Genomic DNA, 15,134 nt, shown 5'->3' with positions numbered 1-15,134 from the left:
GTTTTTATAAGAAGCAGTGAACGGACTAAAGCTATGATGGAACTAGCTATAATCCCGCCACCACTTATCCAGGCCACACACACACATTTTCTCTTTTGCTCTTTTTTTTCCTCCACTCTTTCTTCATCCCTATCTCGTCTGAAAAGAGCTTTTCTGTGTGGGGTGGCTGACTCCACTGTCCTCTGCTGTTTAATTGTTATGGAAATGGAGTCTTAGCCAGTGGTCCAGGTGGAGCCATGTTAAAAAATGATGTGTGTGGGGCAGGCCAACAACCTTTGCGAAATCCTTGAGTGGGAAATAATGAATGCAGAGACCAGGGGAATTTGATTGACAAGGATGCCCTATGAATCTGTGCAGAGTTGCTGACGGACTAGATATTGTTTGGAATTTTGGATGTTTTTACAGATGTCAATCTGCATAAATGCATAGTTTGTAGGACTGAAAAGACTTTCACTGACGCTTTGTCCAATTTCATGCTTATTAGGGCAGAATGAAATGTCTTATTCACATGGCCAACTAAATTGTCAATACAAACATAAAAGAATAATCACACAGCACACGTTTCAAAGCATTTTTCTAGACTTTTAATTTTGCCCCTGATTGTCATCCAGGAATTTTGTTCATGGTTGGCAATCATTACTGTACTTTTTGCAGCTATTGTAGGGCTGTTAGTTGACTTTGACAGCACTTCAGAGATTAGTTTATTTGCTTCAAACCAATTAATGGAAACTAAATGAAAAAAAAATTCAGAAGTTTGCTTTAGTTTTCTGCTGCTTTTCTTCAAACTTGCTGTAAAAACTTCCAATAAAAGGCAGGATATGCCTTTCATGTAGGGAACTGCAAGTTAGTAAAGCCATTTAAATGACAAAACTCAAATGTTTTCATCTTACCTCAAATTAACATTCCAACTTAATCTACACTTCTTTTAGAGAGTATTCAAACCCTTGAACTTTCACACTTTGTCAAATTCATTGACACACTTCAGTGTTTTTATTTTGTACTTAATAAACCAACACACCACATTATTTTGAAGTGAATGTTAAAACGATACTTGAAATGAAAGTTATTTTTACAAATACAAATCTGTCTAATGGATATCTGAAAGCTGAATTCTTGATACTCTTTGCAAAAATAGCTCAATATCAGTGCATCTGTGAACAACACTTTTCAATTCTTGCCACAGATTCTCCATTGAAATTTGGCTTGAACTTTGATTGAGCCATTCTGAAATATGAATTTGAACTGTGCCATTCCTGTGCGACTCTGGCTGTATGTGTAGGAACGTTGTCCTGCATGGAAAGTGAACTTCTGCTCCAGGTTCAAGTGTAAATCCCCCACAGAATTAGTAGTTGTAATGTAACGAAATGTGAGAGTTAAAGGAGTATGAATGGTTTCACGAGGCGTAGTAAATAATTTAACACATTACCCTGCTGTACTGTCCCTGGTCGTTTCTGTACAGCTACAGATTCAATTAAACTGTTATTATGCACATAACCTTTTTTGTCCCCACACACACCCTCTCATACTTTGCCTTCCCTGGCCAGTCATTCGTAGTGTCAGCAAGTTTTTCACAGGTAGGTGGGAGTTATCAAGCATGACCGAGCCATATAATGAGTCCTGAGCCCAGCGTGGGGGTTGATTGGCTGGCTGCACTGACCTGCTGTTTGGGCTAATACCAACACAAACACGCTCTCACAGGAATACAATCACCTACATGGACGCAGTAAGGCCTTTCCCTTGGTCCACCGACTTATTCTTTCGGAGTATAAAAAGAAGACCTGATGTTAACAAGGCTAGAATGACAAGTGTGCAAAAACATGACATCCCATCTCGCTGGAACATTCACAAGCTTGTGTAATGTTCTACAGGATCGGGCAGCCTGAGATAGAGTTGGATTGAAGAGGTGAGAGGAAGTGCTGAGGCTCTAATGAGGCAAGTTAGTTGCAGCAGAATTGAAGCGATGATGAAAGATGTTGGAGGTAGAACATCATTTTCTATTTTTTTATTCTTCATTTTCTTTATACAAGCAAATTCAGCTGAAAGACATTATCGAGGTGCGCCTCACTCTGGCATGAATTTGGATATTTGACTTGAGTAATGTGCAATCCCTGCTGTTGATCGTCTCTGAATAGCATCTGATTGCGGGAGCTTTCAAAGCTGCTCCTAAGGTGTCTCAGGTGAATAACATTTGATTTGACTTTTGGTGGCAGTCATTTGCATTCATTTAATATTTTTCTCACTAGTGCTGCTCAGCGCTGTTTTGCATTTTCAAGCCCTTTGAGTTAGTAACTTGTTGACTCCGTTCTTTATTCGGGGTCTTCAACCTTCCACATACAGATGCGGTTTATTGCTCTCTAATTAGTTGTTTGTCTTGTACTTGTATCCTTTAGAAGCTAAGTTTGGATACAACCATAAAGTAATCTCTTCTGGTATATTGGGAAATACCCTTTTTATATTTTTTCCATCCGTAGTTTGCTTTCATGTGTCCATTTATGCAAAGCTTATAATTACTTTTGAGGCAAACATTAATGTTTAGTGTGGCATGCAGTAAACTGGGACGCTTTGGTTTGTTGCCCCTGTATCTGTTCCATCACTTCCCCCTGATTATTACTCATTTCATTTGTTTCACTTTTAATTATTTTTACATATTTGAAAAATCACTTTAGTGTTTATCATCTCGGGCGTCTCACACCGGCCCTCCCCTCCCTTATTTCCGCCTGCCTCTCCCTATTCCCGCTCCCTCTGTGCAGTTTTAATGAAACCAAAACAGCGGCGCACAATTCTGAGGGGTAAAAAAAAAGAGAAAACGTCGGTAAACACCAATCCCCAGATATTCCCTTTCCTGTTTTGATGTCTTCCATTTAATTTCTCTCACATCCCACCTTCCATTGACAAAAAACCTCCATTCACTATCTCAGTCACCGACTCTCCGTGTTGATTTTTCTACATGCTTTTAGGTAGCAACTTCAAAAGCTCAGGCTAACCATGAGGGAACTGAGCGCTGACATTTTCATCCAGACTGAGTCAGTACTATTAATGAAAGATATAAATTGGTAGAACAATATTTATACCTTTCTTACCGCCTCATTAAAATGCCGCTCATCTAACAGTGTCATTCAAGCTGAGATCACAGTGTGCTGCTGGCATTAAAGCAATGTGCCTCACCTAAAAGTTGGAAGCTATTTTTAAAATCCTGTGCAAGTTTCTGAATATAAAATCTTCTTGTCTGTGGGAATCTGTGGAGCAGTTAATTTGCTTTTACATTTTCCGTACACACAGTTCAGGTCAAAAGTTCAAATGCATAAGTTAGAATTAACCAGTCTATACAAGGTCAAAATACTACCCGCAAGACTTAATATATGTACACACATTAACATATATGGTTATTGTCTTGGGGATCAATAAACTTCCAGATTAGTATTTGTTGATTATTTGACCTCACCTGTTAGTTTTTCTTTGTTAGATTTTATGGCAGAGATCCAAATTTAACCACAGTCACAGAAAATGTTTGTGTAACTTGAATCAGGGCTGTCCAAAAGCTTACAGCAAGTCTGCTTTATCTATCCTGAAGCTAGTTTTGATTATCATGCTGGAGCACTCAACTGTGTCTAAGGTTGAATTAAGAAACTAAACAAAACTTTAGACAAAGACTTGAAGAATTTGACGATTGTTCCACATCATAATGCTTGACAGTTTTCTTAGGTTTGAAAACCTCACTTAACTCCTCCAAATTGACTTATTATTCACTGAAATCAAGTAACTCTCTTAATCTGATCTGTTAAGAAAATCTTTGTCCAGAAGCCCTTATTGGCTGCCGCCAATTTCAGTTGAGGTTGAATTTGTCCATTTTTGGAGTCCGTAGTTATGTTATAGTACCAGCGTCACTGTCCGCAGTCATCTTGGTGTTGGAGTCGTTTCCAGTTCATGGCATGACTGAGCCAAGGACGTACTAGAACCTCTCTGTCACTCCTGTGTGGATTATAGGGGGAAAAAATGCAAACTGTGCAATAATATTAAACTTTTGAATCCAATTCTTCCAACAGTTCATTCATTTGTTGCTGGATAAAGAACTGTTCAAATAAATCGTTCAGACCCATATCGATACGGATTCATGCCCTTGACTATTTTAACTTCTCACCAAAACAACGGCAGAGTTTCAAGTCCAATATTCTAGTAGTCTTTATATGTTTTATTTTTGAATAAGAGGGTTAGATGAATACTATCCACTTTAAAATTCCTTTTTATATAATTTATTAAGAACTGACCACCTGGTGGGTGTGGAAGCAAAAACCGAGGAGAGGATATGAATTTGTTTAAGCGGTTATGAGAGCAGGCTAAGTGGACTGCCTAGTGTTCTGCCTTCGTTCTGTCAGTTAGTTGACCTCATTCAGTCTGGGTGGTCTCTCATCGTCTGTGCTGCCCCGGCTGCCTACTCATATCTTTTATCTTGCACATTTAAATTCTCCGGAACTTGCAAGCTTGAAAGCAAAACATGCACGGAAAGCCTTTGATTACAGCCCAACAGCGCCGACTAAATCTGTACATTTATATTCATCTTTGTGATCTTGCCTTATGCCGATTTCATTTTGGTACACATTTGGTTGCATTGGAGACAAAACGCAAAAGCTTGATTTTTTTTTTTTTTTTTTTCAGAAACTGCCTCGCAGAGTTTCACTAAACTTAAAATAAGTTGGTTTTCTCCATCTCCTGATTTACCACAGTTATTTTATCTCTATTGGAGGAAAAGTACATTTTAGTTTTCAGAACTTACCTTTGTCTCTGCGGTCCTTTAAAAGGGGGTCCCCTCACACCCGCGTCCCCCCCACCTTGTGAGATCAAAACTGCACCAGACTGCCGCTGGTAGGGGTTGGCACAGACTGCCTTTAGACCTGCAGGAGGCTGTGTTGTCGAGCATTGATGAGTCACTCTGCCAGCGTGGCATCACAGATGCCTTGCTAATGCCTGCCTCTAGATCTCTCTGCCTTAATAACAGTTCTTGGTGAGCATTTTAATTAAATGCAAATAAACCCAGTACCTTTGTAATATCAAGAGGATTTTGCTTTCTGTTCTCCCTGTGTGTGTGGTAATCCCTATAAAACCTCTACCATAGGTGCACAGTGGCAATTGGATAATTGAAGTGTTACTTGTCTGTCTTTTGTCTGTGCCTGTTTGTGGTTAGTGCAGCTCTGATCAATATGTTTGACTTTCTTTATGCATTTTTTTGTGAAATGTATCCTTCATGGATCTGACCCTCTTTTGTATGTTATTTTCTCACTCATGCCTGCAGGATAACATCACTTTTTCTTTCTTTTTTTATTTTTTATTTTATTTTTTTTGCATCATCCGTGCTCTCACATTGATTTCCGATCAAACTTAAATTATTTTGGCATGGGGTCGATTGCAAAATTGCTAGATCTCACAGTCTATCTGCTCCACTTCATCCCTCCTTTGCTGTTGCACTCGATTTTTACCATATAGCCCCAGTTTCCCTGCACTGGCTTTGTTTTCCAGTCATGTGCTTCAGCATACCCCTGTACTCTGTGTGTGTGAGCATGTTAGAGAGAGAAAGGGAAGAGACTGAGAGAGCGAACATGTAGAAAAGATGAATAATGCATAGTGTGGTTTCCTGGTCAGCGAGACAGACGGTAGGGACTGAACTGCCCCTAAGGTCCTTTTTTCCCCCAATCACGTTTTGCAGTTAAACAAACCACGAATATAGAAGGCAGCTCTACTTATGCTTTATAACAATAGACGATATCCATCTATGTCCAATAATAACTTTGCACCACTGGACCATGTGAGCATCTTGGATTATAACATTAGAGCCTTGAAAGGTTTTCAGTTTTCCTATTCTATCTTGTTAAATTGCACATTTCAATATATTTTAGTGGGTTTTAAATGTAGTAGTACGAGCCTGGCCATTTCTTTCCTATGCCATTCCACTCAATTTAAATCTCGCTTCACAGGCAGTCTGGGTTTCCTCCCCTTGACTTGGATTCCTCCGGTAGAATTTCTGCCTTTCTATGAATGATGACGCTGATTTTCTGTGCTGTTTTTGAATTATAGTCTGCGTGTAGCTTTACCAATGGTAGCATAGGAAGTGAACAGAGTTGTAAAGTCTGTGTTGGCCACATTTCCAAATATTGAATTAACGATTCAGCTTGGCACTTCTTTCTTCGCTTTAAAGCATGGTTGTTTACAGCGCAGACAATATCTGGTAAGCTTCATAGCGTCAAATTGGCACATTAATGTCACGGGCGAACATTACAGATTGGGTAAAATTTAAAACTTCAACTGAGTTCACGCCTCCAAAAATCTGTTTTGTCCTCTAAGCTGGACCTCTTTGGGGCTTTTTCCCAACAGTGGCTTTGCTTTAGCCCTTCTTTACCACCATAGCTCACTGTTCGGACAGTGTGTTCCAGGTAATGTTTAGCGTTCCTTTTCTCCCACACTTGACTTTTGTTTCACCTCATAACTTTGTGTTACTTTGCGTTGGTCTCTAACATTTCACCCTAGTACTTTAAGGTTGGTGTTCCAGGTGGGGTGAGTATTTATTTATTTTTTTTAAAGGTATATTATTTTAGTTGGCAGACAAAAAAGACAGACAGCAATATATAACCCAGATGGGGCTTTTAATTATTTCAGGCGAGTACCAACAGCAAAAATCAATCCTAAGCTGTAGATGAGGATATTAAAACTTGTAAATCTTGTCGCACAGCTGTCAATTGATCGTCACATAGCACCACATTTTGCAATTAGTTTAATGGTTTGACAAACCTAAGCGGGGCTCAAAAGAATTCCTCTAAGTGCTTAAGTTACACTCCTTTTTATCAGATCCATTTATTCATCCTTCTTCTATGCTCTTTCAAGTCCATCCTAGCTGTGTGTCATAATTGAGCTGTAATTGTGTCTGTTTTAGTGCTGTTGCTCAGAACAGTAGCTGCAGGACAAGTGGCAAGCCGTGCTAGTTTGCAATTTAAATAGAGATTGTATCTGTAATTTAAAGGCCGACCTTGAAAACCACATTAGGAGCATAAAGCCATTAACAGTTGTTGTAGCTGAGTACTGACCATAAGTTTCGTTCCCCATAATAGCCTATTTGTATGACTTTGGACTAATTGGTGTCACAAGTGGAGTTCATCCTCTGATTTTTGCAGCTGTTTTTATTTAAAGCCCAACTCTGCCTGTTTGTGTGTGTCAGTTTCACTGTTGGGTGACTTCGCTCCTTGAAAGTAGTGAATTATAGCCTGAAGGTGAACCGAGTGGCCCACATAAATGAATTTGCACCAACGCGGGGATGGAGAGATGGATTGGACTGAATGGAGATAGAGATTTGAGAGGAAGGGGAGAAGCCTGCCCACCGCTTTATCGCCGCAATTCTTTTTACAAGAGCGACCTTCTGTGTAAAGCGTGTGCGACGGCATTCCAACTTCAAAGTCCACTGTGATAAGCATAACCTGCAAAGAGCGTGGACACAACGGCACACGCTGTACTTGGGGGAACATCGGAATCCTCTTAGCCTTTTTCTTTATGAAGGGCACTGCAGTACTCTTCCACATCAATAAGGGCGATAGTTTAATGCTCTTCATGCAGTGGCATTTGCTTTTTCTTTCAACTTGTCTTTTTTTCTGCCTTTTAGGTTAATACCTTTGCATGAAAACCTTTACCCGATGAGGATGAAAATGAGAGTAATGACTAAGACGCATCTTTCACCTGGCTGAGATTCATAACGTGTTTCCATTAAATCAGACAAAAAGAAAACATTTGAAATGAACTGAAAGCAGATTTCCATCAAGTTAAGTCCATCTTTGGTCATCTGATTCTTCGTGTCCTGTTCTGGCCCATGAAGCAGCTTCACTGTTACTGGTTCTTCCTTAATTTGCTGCTATTGTTGTTCACTTCATTAGCATTTTATGTTCCTTGCTAAATTAATGACAGCATTTTCACACCCCCATCTCCATTCTTCTTTCTGTGTTATGGTTGCTTCCCATTACCCTTACTTGCCCTTTAATCAGTTTAGGCTTGATGTTCCTTCAATGTCCCTTTTGATCCAGAACCACAAGAATAACTTAGACACTCTAAAACCACACAAGCAGCCAGAATGGCTCTGCATTTTGAATTTTCATTTGCTACATGGGGCCTCAGTACATAGTGACGCTTTAATACTAAGAAAAACAGAAGTTATGTGGAAGCCTCAAAATATGTTCATGTGTTCAAAAATACTTTTCCTCTAACCTTTAAAATTGGAGATGGAATTGGTATTGGAAACTAATAAATAGTCATTTTCTAATTGGCACAAAACATATTAGTCTAACCAATATTGCATCCCAACACTCCCTTGTGAATGCCGTGTTGCACATGTCGATATTGCATTATCAATTGATCCAAAATAGAGCTGGATGAAATTAGCTGGATATGCTGTTGGGATGTGAAAGGTGTGTTCATGATATTTGGAACATAATAGCACTCTTAACATTATTATTTGAACTCGTATAGTACAGCGATGCTATGTTCTGCATATAATGCACAGCTCTAATTTGATAATATACTATACTAATTTAAAAGCAAGCTGTTTTCAAGGCAGAATGTCGACTATTTAAAATGCTGTCAAATATTTGAGAGACTTGGAATTGGCCAAGATCTTTACAGACAGGTCAGAAATGGTCCAGCAATTTCTGATTGGAGCATCTCTAATTAACAAACATATTGCACTCATGTAGTGCTAAGATGGTGTCCAACTTTGATGCATTTTCACACCATATTTGCCGACTTGCTGTCCTTTAGGTTCTGGACAGCTCAGGAGACGGAATATACTCTGCATCCTTTATCATGTGTCACTTGAATCTGATTAGCCAGCCTGCGGAAAAGGCTCCAGGCATCCATGATTTATTTCTTCTCAGATTAATCCTTTTTTTTCCCCCTACGGTTGAACTACGACGCAAATATGTAACACAATGGCAGCGGTGACAATCGGATATGCGCACTCCTCCTTCACATTTATCAAATACATTTGAGGGAAAAATAAAAAGTAATGTTCTTGTCATTGCGTTGAGGTCAGTTTTGACAGAAAAACTACTTTTATCATACAAATTCACATACGGGGGGCGTATAAAGAGAAATCCTTTATGCAAGAAGATTGAGAGCGAGTGTATGTGTGAGCAAGGACGAAGCAGACACTGGCCTCTCAGTGCTAATAGTTCCCTTGACAACACAGCAGTTGCCACACATCGTTGCCTTGGCTGTAGGGTTAAAATGCATCACACACACACACTGGAGTCAGCTGTCATCATAAAGAATCTGTCAGTCTCTGTGTCTTTGCCTTCCATAGTTCCCATCCTTCGTCTTTTTCCACATCATTTGTTTTTAGACCCCAGCAAACAAAACAGATGCACACCAGCTTTGGTGAAGACCATCTTTTACTTTTTCCCTCTCCACGTCTTTATGTGCCGCTCTCCTGCGCTTCATGTCAGTCTGCCGTCACTTCCTCAGTTATTGAGTTGTCAATGACTGGCTACTGCTGCAGAGGTGACACACCTAGTACTCCCACCTCCTCCTGTCAGTTCGTCTGTTTTTATTTACCTCTCCATCATTTCCACCACTATCACACATTTGCCTTTACCTCTGTGCACGCGTGTGGACCCGGTGTAAGTAGGAGTATACTATCACTTCAAAGATGTGAATAAAAAACAGCCAAATAAAGGCCTGAAAGAGGAGCGATTTGAAGTGGTAATCCTTCACCAGCTTACCCCAGCATAACGTCCCCACACCTGCAACTCTTATCCCCATCTCAGCGTCTCCTTCCATCTCCCTATTCTCATTCCGTTTCTTTATATCCCTTACCAACAAGAGAGGCTATCTCTGTAGCTGTGTCAGCGATCAGCATCTCCTCACTCCTCCTCCCTCCTCCGTCGTTTTCTATGTTTCCCAGGGGACAGTCGGGAGCATAAAGGGAAGAACAGGGCTTGCAAAATCTATTCAAAAAAAACGAACGGGGATTGGGCTCTTGGCTTTGAATTCTGACAGATAAAGCTAATGGCAAAAGTGGGCGCCAAGCAGGGAGGTGTGCGCGCGTGTGTGTGTATGTGTGCAGCAGTAGCTTCTGCAGAACCCAGCTATAGAAATCCAGTTTCTTTATGCACTGTGCTGGTTGACTTTCTGAATGTGTAGGGGTGTTTGCAGGGGAAGTTCCAAGAAAGGCTGGCCTGAGTACTGCAGTTTTTTTGGTTTTTTTAAAATGCTTCTTCTGCCAGCTGGATCTCTTAACGTCAGAGTGTTTACTGTTGTTTTAGTGTGGTCAGTTGGGCTACTCTAAAAGTGATTAATACTGCCAAAGCCTATGGTTCCTTATCCCCGCTGGTGTGTTAGTCTACTTATCTGACCATCCAATATTGAAGTGCAGTCATTAATTTTGTGAGGGAATTGTATCACTTTTTTCAGGAAGACTCAAAGATACCTTCTGGTGGAAAGTTGTAAAATATAAAAATAAACACAAAATATGTTGGCCTAATAATTAAAAAAAAAATGTTTTAAGTCAGCTTCTGATAAATTTAAAAACTGAATATACAAAATGTTTCTGTGATCTAGAACTTTTATTTATTTTTTACTCCTTATTTCAAGTGAGGGGAGAAAAAATCTGTCTGTATAATTGGACTCCTATAAGTTAATGCTACACTTGGCATCCTACAAGCTGACACTGAGATTCTTATACACAAACTTTAATAGATTGTATTTCAAAAATCCTCTGATCAAGCTCCAGCTAAAGTAATTTTAGGCCAGCAACCAGCATTTAATGGTGTTTTTCTGCTGCAAGCATCAATGGGAGTTGTACTTGTTTGCTCCTTGGCCTGTAGCTTTTCTGTCAGGTTGACATTTACCGCAGCCGTCTGACACACCGACATTCGCTTTCTCGAACACCTTCTGTTGCCGCGCCGTATCGTTCGTCTGTCACCTCACTGCAACTCCTTTGCCACTTTTAGCGCGGAATTGACACCCTCGCTCACGTGCATTCGTTCACAGAAAGTTGTGCACACACAGTTATTATCTCCTGGAACAATACTAATAGATGCATGTACTGCTGTGAGCAAACGGTTTGTGCCTCTGCTGCCAACAGTGGGAGGGTGAAGGCTTGCCAAGTCTCTCCTACCCTGAGCTTCCTCTATCTATTTTGCTTCTCTCCCCTTCATAAACCCTAACCTTTTCCTTGTTGCTTTCCAATATCTGTTGCATTCTGACGTTTACTTCAAGTGTTGTGGCTCAGAACCTGATTGAAGAGCATTTTACTTGATTCACACCAAATGTATACTTCTTGGTAAAACTCAAGCACACATTAATCTTATTTCTCATTGTGTTAAGCACAAGTGAGAAACAAGGGAACAGAGCAATGGGGAGACTTAATGCCTAATTATTGGCATCAGTATTGAGCAGGTACAGTGAAGTGAGCCAGCTTGTTGATAATGAGGTCACTTGATTGTGGGCCCGGTCAACAATTTATTTATTGTAGAGTTTTGCAGTGGCCAAAAAAATGATTGCATTGCAAGTTGATGGCGATGTCAGTAGGACACTGGGGTAAAGGATTCCTACATAGAGAGTACGGGCGTGTATTTTTTAATGGTGTAATGCTTAAAATTAATGCTGATTATAGCTGTCTGGAAACTGAAAACTAATGTTTACTTGCAAAGTTTGCTTTAATTTGGAATAAGCTTGAAAAGATAAATTTAAGCAGAAATGTTACAATTGCGACACTTAAGTCCAATTATTTTAATCTAAAATGGCTGACCTTACACACTCATGGCAGCTCCTTCCGCCCATGTCTGATAATTCTGTTTTTCATAACAGGACAATGCAAATAAAGAGCAACGTTTCAGGCGGTTCCTTCAATTTTTCCGTGTCATTAGAACAACAAAACAGCCCTGTGACATTCATTTGAAAAGCTTTTCCCAGCAGTGCACACAGAGCCCTAGCATTTAGTAAATTGGTGGAAAAGGAAAACATAATCACGAAAAACAACAATAGCAATGTGGAGATAAATCACCTAAAGACTGAGTTGGAGGATTTTTAGCCTAATTGGCCTTGGCCAGTGACTGGCCAGGTGGAAATCAAATCCTCTCCAGCCCCCCTTATCTTTGACCACATTACACAGAGAGCTGCTACCCTGCCCTGACAACAACACTTATTGGTGTAGATCAGTGGTTCTTAACCTGGGTTCGATGAGTCGGTCTCAGGGGTTCGGCGGAGCCTCTGCCGCGGATGTAAAGACACACTTGTGTAAAGTCGTGATGATGCGCCACTTTGCCATCACTTGCTGCAGAGGATCATGTTACATTGCTTAGCCAATCAGAGCTACGGAGGAGCCCTGATTGAAGGAGCTGAACTCTCAGCATGGATTTGAACTTGTGCCTTTAATAACTTCAGAAAAACTCACAATTTTTACCAAATTCTGTAGCTTTCGGTGTACTTCTAAATCTCCTCCTTAGTCGCATCTTTTCGGGGTTGCTACTGCCTGTAGTGGCGTGGGGGTGGTAACACAACTAATATAATTACATTACTAAATCAAAATAACTCAAAGTCTTTATTATTTATTATTAATTTTTCATTCTCTTAAGAATGTAGAGCTAATTAAATAATCTAATCAAGACCTTAAAATGGTTCCAGTTTCTCTCGATGGCCAACCTGTTGAAACTGTGGCAAATTTTAAATACCTTGGGTCGTTCCTGGACAGTCAGCTCAACTGTGCTGAAAACACTGACTATATTTTGAAGAACTGTTCTCAGAGACTCTACCTTTTAAGAAGACTTGGTGATCTTGGGGTGACCCAACTAGACTCTATGTCTTGAATTTTGGGAAAAAAGTCATATTTTATTTATCACTACAGAAGGGTTTAGTGAACACGCATATGAAACTGGTGGGTTCGGTACTTCAAAAAAGGTTAAGAACCACGGGTGTAGATATTGTTACTGATGGAAGAGAAATCAGCATCAGTGTTTAATATCTGTGATCTTTTTAAAAATATGATCAGAAGAGGAACAGACATAAGAAGGAAACCTGTCTTATAATCTGACATCGTTGCCTGCCTTTACAATTGCACAATGGAGCAAGACGTTAAGCAGATAACTGCAAAGCTGAAGGCAGTACAGCCAATTTGCTCTTTTTATTATTTTTAACCTTTTTTTTCTTTTTTTTTAATATACTTGATTTGGGAATATTGGCAACCTTTTTAAAGTCTTGGAAATAATGTAAGGAACTACGTTCTGTAGATATTTTACATTTTATTGCTATCATAGTGATGCCACACTACCTCACTAATTGCCATCATGAAGTTAATGCTGGTTAAAATATTTAATATCGTTTTGTAGTTTTGTTTTTGTTTCACATTTGTGTTTGACACAATTTTAAAGCTTTGAAGTCAAACTTTGAAAGTAACTCAAATCCCCCCCAAAGCGCACCCCCGCCCCCCATAGTTAGAGATATTACTAACACTTTTTAAAAATAAAACTCCATGATGTCTTATCTTCTACTATTGCCATCTCTTCACAATAGGAACTCTAGGAAAACAAAAAACAAAAAAAAACGTACTTCCAGTGCTTGTCTTTTGTCTTTGTACTATCAAGTGCTGTTACATAAATCGAAATTGGCAAAAATCGATATTGGTCGTTCAAGCTTTACAAAAACCCAAGATCTGGAACTGGCTACAAAATTGGAACGGTGTAGAGGAGGGAAAGAAATGACACATTTGTGTGTCGTACATTTTTCACCCAGATAAAGTACAGTCATGTATCTGTAGCTCAGCTGTTGAACAGAGGCCAGAATCCAATTTAAGGGAAACATGAAAAATCACCGCAAAGTGGAATTAGAACTGAAATCCTTCATCAGGCGCGACTACACAGGCCACTTCATGAAACTTTTTTTCTTTTCTTTTATCAGCAGTTGATTTAAAAGGATTCTGTCGGTGTAAGTAATTGCACTGCTGATATTTCACTGCGTCTGGAGATTTTTTGTTGTTTTAATGGACAGAGAAAATCTACACATGCACAGATTGAACCCCTCCTAGTGGTTTGCTGTAGCAGCTGAATAATTTTGCTACCACATGAAAACAGGTTAAACCCCTGGTTGCTGTACGCAGCTTTTTAGGAGCTTTCATCTTGGTGTTGCTTTCATTTGCCATTCTTTGCTCGGCGGTGCACATTTTCTCTGCAAGTCTTTGACATTAGCACACTGCTTGTTATCTTGACGTCCACACCAGTGCAAATTTATGATCCCACACTTAGAACAAAATGAATCCTGTGCTCTTTCTAAAGTGTCGGATAGTAGGATCTTATCTGATACAATCTCATTCCAGTACCCTTCTTTCATTCCCAATTGTTTGCTCTTTGTACCATGTCCTTCCACTTTGCCTACTGCTTTTTCAATCTTCTGTTTTCACTTCCTCTGTTAACAATCTTTTACTTCAGAACACAGTTGTTCTCCTAAGTATATAGTTGTTACTTAAATAAAAGCCTGAGTTTGACTAAAAACCTTGGCTCTTTTTAAAAGGATCTTTTTAGACTGGCAACAATGCTGGAAAGGAAAAATGGAATGGTTTAAAAATTAAATGCTCAACAAGTAGAATTTAAAATGAACTGTTTTCTGGTTAAATTAAGTACATATGCAAGTTAATTTTGTGAGCAGATTTAAGCATGTTTTTTTATTTGATCTACAGCTGATTAGTTTAAGTTGGATCATGCACATCCTCCATAGGAGATACCCCTTTTTTTTATTACAGTGTAAGAAGTCTTAATACTAGAGGCCTAATGTACTGACTTCAACATCCTATTTTAGAAGAACAATGACAAGCTTGTTAATTTTTTTGCCAATTTGCCATTTACAAAAAAGTCTGACATACTGACACAGTTTTAGCATGCTGGAAGGTGGCAGAGTTGTGTTCATCTTTAAGGAAATGCCACCCATTTGAAGAGATCCTCATTTGATTCAAATATGAATAACTGGAAACAAGGGTATTCCTCTGAAGTAAGCCTTTGAAATGAACAGCATCACATTTTAAAGCGATGCTTCTTAGGTTTTAACTTGAGGTTCTCGCAAAGTTTATAAGCAGGCGATGTAGCACCTGTGGTGGATAGTAGAGGTTTACAAAAATGTTA

General features: G+C 39.5%; 1 protein-coding gene across 2 annotated transcripts in view; it reads left to right on the top strand.

Moving 5' to 3' along the window:
* The window catches only part of snd1 (staphylococcal nuclease and tudor domain containing 1), a 171,298-nt gene that overhangs the window by 58,241 nt on the left and 97,923 nt on the right, over positions 1-15,134 (top strand). The gene's annotated exons all lie outside the window — the stretch shown is intronic.

The sequence above is a fragment of the Poecilia reticulata genome, linkage group LG23, assembly GCF_000633615.1.
Source record: "Poecilia reticulata strain Guanapo linkage group LG23, Guppy_female_1.0+MT, whole genome shotgun sequence".
NCBI lineage: Eukaryota > Metazoa > Chordata > Actinopteri > Cyprinodontiformes > Poeciliidae > Poecilia > Poecilia reticulata.
This window is presented reverse-complemented; position numbering and strand designations above follow the sequence as displayed.